The following is an 8867-nucleotide window of genomic DNA, read 5'->3' as shown; positions in this document are numbered from 1 at the left end:
CGTGCTCCACTCTCACCACCATCAGAACATTTCATCAAAGCTATCAGCGCAAAGAAAAAAAGCGACACACCGCCCCCGGGAGGGCTCGAACCTCCATCCTTTTGGTTAACGGCAGAGCACGCTAGCCAATTGCGCCACGGAGACAGCCGTGCAGCACTCTCACCACCGTCAGAACATTTCTCCAAAGCTATCAGCGCAAACAAAAGCGACACGCCGCCCCGGGTTGGCTCAAACCTCGAAACCTGCGGTTAACAGCCGAACGCACTAGACCATTGCGCCACGGAGACAGTCGTGCTCTACTCTCACCACCGTCAGAATATTTCTCCAAACCTATGAGCGCAAAGAAGAAAAAAAGCGACAAACCGCTCCCAGGAGGGCTCCAACCTCCAACCTTTCGGGTAACAGCCGAACGCGCTAGCCAATTGCGCCACGGAGACAGTCGTGCTGCACTCTCACCACCATCAGAACATTTCATCAAAGCTATCAGCGCAAAGAAGAAAAAACCGACACACCACTCCCGGGAGGGCTCAAACCTCAAAACTTTCGGTTAACAGCCGAACGCGCTAGTCAGTTGCGCCACGGAGACAGTAGTGCAGCACTCTCACCACCGTCAGAACATTTCTCCAAAGCTATCAGCGCAAAGAAGAAAAAAGCGACACACCGCCCCCGGGTGGGCTCGAACCTCCAACTTTTCGGTTAAGAGCCGATATCACTAGCTAATTGCGCCACGGAGACAGTCGTGCTGCACCCTCACCACCGTCAGAACTTTTCTCAAAAGCTATCAGCGCAAAGAAGAAAAAAGCGACAAACCACTCTCGGGAGGGCCCGAGCCTCAAGCCTATCGGTTAACAGCCGAACGCGCTAGCCAATTGCGACACGGAGACAGTAGTGCAGCACTCTCACCTCCGTCAGAGCATTTCTCCAAAGGTATCGGCGCGAAGAGAAAAAAAGTGACACACCGCTCCCGGGAGGTCTCGAACCTCCAACCTTTCGGTTAACAGCCGATCGCGCTTGCCAATTGCGCCACGGAGAAAGTTGTGAGGCACTCTCACCACCGTCAGATTATTTCTCCAAGGCTATCAGCGCAACGAAAAAAAAGGCGACACACCACTCCCGGGAGGGCTCGAACCTCCATCCTTTTGGTTAACGGTCGAACACGCTAGCCAATTGCGCCACGGAGACAGCCGTGCTCCACTCTCACTCCGCCAGAACATTTCTCCAAAGCTACCAGCGCAAAGAAACAAAATACGACACACCGCTCCCGGGTGGGCTCAAACCTCCAACCTTTCGGTTAAGAGCCGAACGCGCTAGCTAATTGCGCCACGGAGACAGTCGTGCTGCACTCTCACCACCGTCAGAACTTTTCTCCAAAGCTATCGGCGCGAAGAGAAAAAAAGTGACACACCGCTCCCGGGAGGGCTCGAACCTCCAACCTTTCGGTTAACAGCCGATCGCGCTTGCCAATTGCGCCACGGAGAAAGTTGTGAGGCACTCTCACCACCGTCAGATTATTTCTCCAAGGCTATCAGCGCAAAGAAAAAAAAAGTGACACACCGCTCCCGGGAGGGCTAGAACCTCCAACCTTTCGGTTAACAGCCGATCGCGCTAGCCCATTGCGCCACGGAGAAAGTTGTGAGGCACTCTCACCACCGTCAGATTATTTCTCCAAGGCTATCAGCGCAAAGAAAAAAAAGCCACACACCACCCCCGGGTGGGCTCAAACATCCAAACTCTCGGTCAACAGCCGGACGCGCTAGCCCATTGCGCCACGGAGACAGTCGTGCTCCACTCTCATCACCGTCAGAACATTCCTCCATAGCTATCAGCGCAAAGAAAAAAAGCGACACACCGCCCCCGGGTGGGCTCAAACCTCCAACCTTTCGGTTAACAGCCGAACGCGCTAGTCAGTTGTGCCACAGAGACAGTAGTGCAGCACTCTGACCACCGTCAAGACATTTCTCCAAAGCTATCAGCGCAGAAAAAAGCGACAAACCACTCCCGGGAGGGCTCGAACCTCCAGCCTATCGGTTAACAGCTGAACGCGCTAGCCAATTGCGCCACGGAGACAGTAGTGCAGCACTCTCACCTCCGTCAGAGCATTTCTCCAAAGCTATCGGCGCGAAGAGAAAAAAAGTGACACACCGCTCCCGGGAGGGCTCGAACCTCCAACCTTTCGGTTAACAGCCGATCGCGCTAGCCAATTGCGCAAAGGAGAAAGTTGTGAGGCACTCTCACCACCGTCAGATTATTTCTCCAAGGCTACCAGCGCAAAGAAAAAAAAGGCGACACACCACTCCCGGGAGGGCTCGAACCTCCATCGTTTTGGTTAACGGTCGAACGAGCTAGCCAATTTCGCCAAGGAGACAGCTGTGCTCCACTCTCACCTCCGTCAGAACAATTATAGAAAGCTATCAGCGCAAAGAAGAAAAAAGCGACAAACCACTCCCGGGAGGGCTCGAACCTCCAACCTTTCGGTTAACGGCCGAACACGCTAGCCAATTGCGCCACGGAGACTGCCGTGCTCCACTCTCACCACCATCAGAACATTTATTCAAAGCTATCAGCGCAAAGAAAAAAAGCGACACACCGCCCCCGGGAGGGCTCGAACCTCCATCCTTTTGGTTAACGGCAGAACACGCTAGCCAATTGCGCCACGGAGACAACCGTGCAGCACTCTCACCACCGTCAGAACATTTCTCCAAAGCTATCAGCGCAAACAAAAGCGACACACCGCCCCGGGTTGGCTCAAACCTCCAAACCTGCGGTTAACAGCCGAACGCACTAGACCATTGCGCCACGGAGACAGTCGTGCTCTACTCTCACCACCGTCAGAATATTTCTCCAAACCTATGAGCGCAAAGAAGAAAAAAAGCGACAAACCGCTCCCAGGAGGGCTCCAACCTCCAACCTTTCGGGTAACAGCCGAACGCGCTAGCCAATTGCGCCACGGAGACAGTCGTGCTGCACTCTCACCACCATCAGAACATTTCTCCAAAGCTATCAGCGCAAAGAAGAAAAAAGCGACAAACCACTCTCGGGAGGGCCCGAGCCTCTAGCCTATCGGTTAACAGCCGAACGCGCTAGCCAATTGCGACACGGAGACAGTAGTGCAGCACTCTCACCTCCGTCAGAGCATTTCTCCAAAGGTATCGGCGCGAAGAGAAAAAAAGTGACACACCGCTCCCGGGAGGTCTCGAACCTCCAACCTTTCGGTTAACAGCCGATCGCGCTTGCCAATTGCGCCACGGAGAAAGTTGTGAGGCACTCTCACCACCGTCAGATTATTTCTCCAAGGCTATCAGCGCAAAGAAAAAAAAAGTGACACACCGCTCCCGGGAGGGCTAGAACCTCCAACCTTTCGGTTAACAGCCGATCGCGCTAGCCCATTGCGCCACGGAGAAAGTTGTGAGGCACTCTCACCACCGTCAGATTATTTCTCCAAGGCTATCAGCGCAAAGAAAAAAAAGCCACACACCACCCCCGGGTGGGCTCAAACATCCAAACTCTCGGTCAACAGCCGGACGCGCTAGCCCATTGCGCCACGGAGACAGTCGTGCTCCACTCTCATCACCGTCAGAACATTCCTCCATAGCTATCAGCGCAAAGAAAAAAAGCGACACACCGCCCCCGGGTGGGCTCAAACCTCCAACCTTTCGGTTAAGAGCCGATATCACTAGCTAATTGTGCCACGGAGACAGTCGTGCTGCACTCTCACCACCGTCAGAACTTTTCTCAAAAGCTATCAGCGCAAAGAAGAAAAAAGCGACAAACCACTCTCGGGAGGGCCCGAGCCTCTAGCCTATCGGTTAACAGCCGAACGCGCTAGCCAATTGCGACACGGAGACAGTAGTGCAGCACTCTCACCTCCGTCAGAGCATTTCTCCAAAGGTATCGGCGCGAAGAGAAAAAAAGTGACACACCGCTCCCGGGAGGTCTCGAACCTCCAACCTTTCGGTTAACAGCCGATCGCGCTTGCCAATTGCGCCACGGAGAAAGTTGTGAGGCACTCACACCACCGTCAGATTATTTCTCCAAGGCTATCAGCGCAAAGAAAAAAAAAGTGACACACCGCTCCCGGGAGGGCTAGAACCTCCAACCTTTCGGTTAACAGCCGATCGCGCTAGCCAATTGCGCCACAGAGAAAGTTGTGAGGCACTCTCACCACCGTCAGATTATTTCTCCAAGGCTATCAGCGCAAAGAAAAAAAAGCCACACACCACCCCCGGGTGGGCTCAAACATCCAAACTTGCGGTCAACAGCCGGACGCGCTAGCCCATTGCGCCACGGAGACAGTCGTGCTCCACTCTCATCACCGTCAGAACATTCCTCCATAGCTATCAGCGCAAAGAAAAAAAGCGACACACCGCCCCCGGGTGGGCTCAAACCTCCAACCTTTCGGTTAACAGCCGAACGCGCTAGTCAGTTGTGCCACAGAGACAGTAGTGCAGCACTCTGACCACCGTCAAGACATTTCTCCAAAGCTATCAGCGCAGAAAAAAGCGACACACCACCCCCGGGTTGGCTCAAACTTCCCAACTTGCGGTTAACAGTCGAACGCACTAGCCCATTGCGCCATGGAGACAGTCGTGCTCCACTCTCACCACCGTCAGAACATTTCTCCAAACCTATCAGCGCAAAAAAGAAAAAAGCGACACCCCGCTCCCGGGAGGGCTCCAACCTCCAACCTTTCGGGTAACAGCCGAATGCGCTAGTCAATTTTGCCACGAAGACAGTACTTCTCAACTCTCACCACCTTCAGAACATTTCTCCAAAGCTATCAGCACAAAGAAAAAAAAGCGACACACCGCCCCCGGGTGGGCTCGAACCTCCAACCTTTCGGTTAAGAGCCGATTGCACTAGCTGATTGCGCCACGGAGACAGTCGTGCTGCACTCTCACCACCGTCAGAACTTTTCTCCAAAGCTATCAGCGCAAAGAAGAAAAAAGCGACAACCACTCCCGGGAGGGCTCGAGCCTCCAGCCTATCGGTTAACAGCCGAACGCGCTAGCCAATTGCAACACGGAGACAGTAGTGCAGCACTCTCACCTCCGTCAGAGCGTTTCTCAAAAGCTATCGGCGCGAAGAGGAAAAAAGTGACACACCGCTCCCGGGAGGGCTCGAACCTTCAAACTTTCGGTTAACAGCCGATCGCGCTAGCCGATTGCGTCACGGAGAAAGTTGTGAGGCACTCTCACTACCGTCAGAATATTTCTGCAAGGCTATCAGCGCAAAGAAAAAAAAGGCGGCACACCACTCCCGGGAGGGCTCGAACCTCCATCGTTTTGGTTAACGGTCGAACGCGCTAGCCAATTGCGCCATGGAGACAGTAGTGCAGCACTCTCAAAACCGTCAGAAAATTTCTCCAAAGCTATCAGCGCAAAAAAAGCCACACACCACCCCCGGGTGGTCTCAAACCTCCAAACTTGCGGTGTACAGCCGAACGCGCTAGCCCATTGCGCCACGGAGACAGTCGTGCTCCACTCTCATCACCGTCAGAACATTCCTCCATAGCTATCAGCGCAAAGAAAAAAAGCGACACACCGCCCCCGGGTGGGCTCAAACCTCCAACCTTTCGGTTAACAGCCGAACGCGCAAATCAGTTGCGCCACAGAGACAGTAGTGCAGCACTCTGACCACCGTCAGGACATTTCTCCAAAGCTATCAGCGCAGAAAAAAGCGACACACCACCCCCGGGTTGGCTCGAACTTCCAAACTTGCGGCTAACAGCCGAACGCACTAGCCCATTGCACCACGGAGACAGTCGTGCTCCACTCTCACCACCGTCAGAACATTTCTCCATAGCTATCAGCGCAAAGAAAAAAAGCGACACACCGCCCCAGGGTGGGCTCAAACCTCCAACCTTTCGGTTAACAGCCGAACGCGCTAGTGAGTTGTGCCACAGAGACAGTACTGCTCCACTCTCACCACCTTCAGAACATTTCTCCAAAGCTATCAGCACAAAGAAAAATAAAGCGACACACGGCCCCCGGGTGGGCTCGAACCTCCAACCTTTCGGTTAAGAGCCGATTGCACTAGCTAATTGCGCCACGGAGACAGTCGTGCTGCACTCTCACCACCGTGAGAACTTTTCTCCAAAGCTATCAGCGCAAAGAAGAAAAAAGCGACAAACCACTCCCGGGAGGGCTCGAGCCTCCAGCCTATTGGTTAACAGCCGAACGCGCTAGCCAATTGCGCCACGGAGACAGTAGTGCAGCACTCTCAACTCCGTCAGAGCATTTCTCCAAAGCTATCGGCGCGAAGAGAAAAAAAGTGACACACCGCTCCCGGGAGGGCTCGAACCTCCAACCTTTCGGTTAACAGCCGATCGCGCTAGCCAATTGCGCAACGGAGAAAGTTGTGAGGCACTCTCACCACCGTCAGATTATTTCTCCAAGGCTACCAGCGCAAAGAAAAAAAAGGCGACACACCACTCCCGGGAGGGCTCGAACCTCCATCGTTTTGGTTAACGGTCGAACGAGCTAGCCAATTTCGCCAAGGAGACAGCTGTGCTCCACTCTCACCTCCGTCAGAACAATTATAGAAAGCTATCAGCGCAAAGAAGAAAAAAGCGACAAACCACTCCCGGGAGGGCTCGAACCTCCAACCTTTCGGTTAACGGCCGAACACGCTAGCCAATTGCGCCACGGAGACTGCCGTGCTCCACTCTCACCACCATCAGAACATTTATTCAAAGCTATCAGCGCAAAGAAAAAAAGCGACACACCGCCCCCGGGAGGGCTCGAACCTCCATCCTTTTGGTTAACGGCAGAACACGCTAGCCAATTGCGCCACGGAGACAACCGTGCAGCACTCTCACCACCGTCAGAACATTTCTCCAAAGCTATCAGCGCAAACAAAAGCGACACACCGCCCCGGGTTGGCTCAAACCTCCAAACCTGCGGTTAACAGCCGAACGCACTAGACCATTGCGCCACGGAGACAGTCGTGCTCTACTCTCACCACCGTCAGAATATTTCTCCAAACCTATGAGCGCAAAGAAGAAAAAAAGCGACAAACCGCTCCCAGGAGGGCTCCAACCTCCAACCTTTCGGGTAACAGCCGAACGCGCTAGCCAATTGCGCCACGGAGACAGTCGTGCTGCACTCTCACCACCATCAGAACATTTCTCCAAAGCTATCAGGGCAGAAAAAAGCGACACACCACCCCCGGGTTGGCTCAAACTTCCAAACTTGCGGTTAACAGCCGATTGCACTAGCTAATTGCGCCACGGAGACAGTCGTGCTGCACTCTCACCACAGTCAGGACTTTTCTCCAAAGCTATCAGCGCAAAGAAGAAAAAAGCGACAAATCACTTCCGGGAGGGCTCGAACCTGCAGCCTATCGGTTAACAGCCGAACGCGCTAGACAATTGCGCCACGGAGACAGTAGTGCAGTACTCTCACCTCCGTCAGAGCATTTCTCCAAAGCTATCGGCGCGAAGAGAAAAAAAGTGACACACCACTCCTGGGAGGGCTCGAACCTCCATCGTTTTGGTTAACGGTCGAACGCGCTAGCCAATTTTGCCAAGGAGACAGCTGTGCTCCACTCTCACCTCCGTCAGAACAATTCTAGAAAGCTATCGGCGCACAGAAGAAAAAACGACAAACCACTCCCGGGAGGGCTCGAACCTCCAGCCTGTCGGTTAACAGCCGAACGCACTAGCCCATTGCGCCACGGAGACAGTCGTGCTCTACTCTCACCACCGTTAGAACATTTCTCCAAACCTATCAGCGCAAAGAAGAAAAAAAGCGACAAACCGCTCCCGGGAGGGCTCGAACCTCCAGCCTATCGGTTAACAGCCGAACTCGCTAGCCAATTGCCCCATGGAGACAGTAGTGCAGCACTCTCAAAACCATCAGAACATTTCTCCAAAGCTATCAGCACAAAAAAAAGCCACACACCACCCCCGGGTGGGCTCAAACCTCCAAACTTGCGGTTTACAGCCGAACACGCTAGCCCATTGCGCCACGGAGACAGTCGTGCTCCACTCTCATCACCGTCAGAACATTCCTCCATAGCTATCAGCGCAAAGAAAAAAAGCGACACACCGCCCCCGGGTAGGCTCAAACCTCCAAACTTTCGGTTAACAGCCGAACGCGCTAGTCAGTTGCGCCACAGAGACAGTAGTGCAGCACTCTGACCACCGTCAGGACATTTCTCCAAAGCTATCAGCACAGAAAAAAGCGACACACCACCCCCGGGTTGGCTCAAACTTCCAAACTTGCGGTTAACAGCCGATTGCACTAGCTAATTGCGCCACGGAGACAGTCGTGCTGCACTCTCACCACTGTCAGGACTTTTCTCCAAAGCTATCAGCGCAAAGAAGAAAAAAAGCGACAAATCACTCCCGGGAGGGCTCGAACCTGCAGCCTATCGGTTAACAGCCGAACGCGCTAGACAATTGCGCCACGGAGACAGTAGTGCAGCACTCTCACCTCCGTCAGAGCATTTCTCCAAAGCTATCGGCGCGAAGAGAAAAAAAGTGACACACCGCTCCCGGGAGGGCTCGAACCTCCAACCTTTCGGTTAACAGCCGATCGCGCTAGCCAATTGCGCCACGGAGACAGTAGTGCAGCACTCTCACCACCGTCAGATTATTTCTCCAAGGCTACCAGCGCAAAGAAAAAAAAAGGCGACACACCACTCCCGGGAGGGCTCGAACGTCCATCGTTTTGGTTAACGGTTGAACGAGCTAGCCAATTTCGCCAAGGAGACAGCTGTGCTCCACTCTCACCTCCGTCAGAACAATTATAGAAAGCTATCAGCGCAAAGAAGAAAAAAGCGACAAACCACTCCCGGGAGGGCTCGAACCTCCAACCTTTCGGTTAACGGCCGAACACGCTAGCCAATTGCGCCACGGAGACAGC

The 8867-nt window shown here is 53.8% G+C and overlaps 2 non-coding genes across 2 annotated transcripts; both read right to left on the bottom strand.

Annotated features, from left to right (window-relative positions):
- Positions 1-8491: 8491 nt before the first annotated feature.
- On the bottom strand, positions 8492-8565 carry TRNAN-GUU (transfer RNA asparagine (anticodon GUU)). Its single transcript has one exon. It is a non-coding gene; the product is annotated as a tRNA-Asn (tRNA).
- A 225-nt stretch (positions 8566-8790) lies between these two features.
- Positions 8791-8867, bottom strand: TRNAN-GUU (transfer RNA asparagine (anticodon GUU)). Its single transcript has one exon. It is a non-coding gene; the product is annotated as a tRNA-Asn (tRNA).

This window comes from Rhipicephalus microplus, chromosome 8 (genome assembly GCF_043290135.1).
Source record: "Rhipicephalus microplus isolate Deutch F79 chromosome 8, USDA_Rmic, whole genome shotgun sequence".
Taxonomy (NCBI): Eukaryota; Metazoa; Arthropoda; class Arachnida; order Ixodida; family Ixodidae; genus Rhipicephalus; species Rhipicephalus microplus.
The sequence above is the reverse complement of the archived record's forward strand: the minus strand, read 5'-3'. Positions and strand labels throughout refer to the sequence as shown.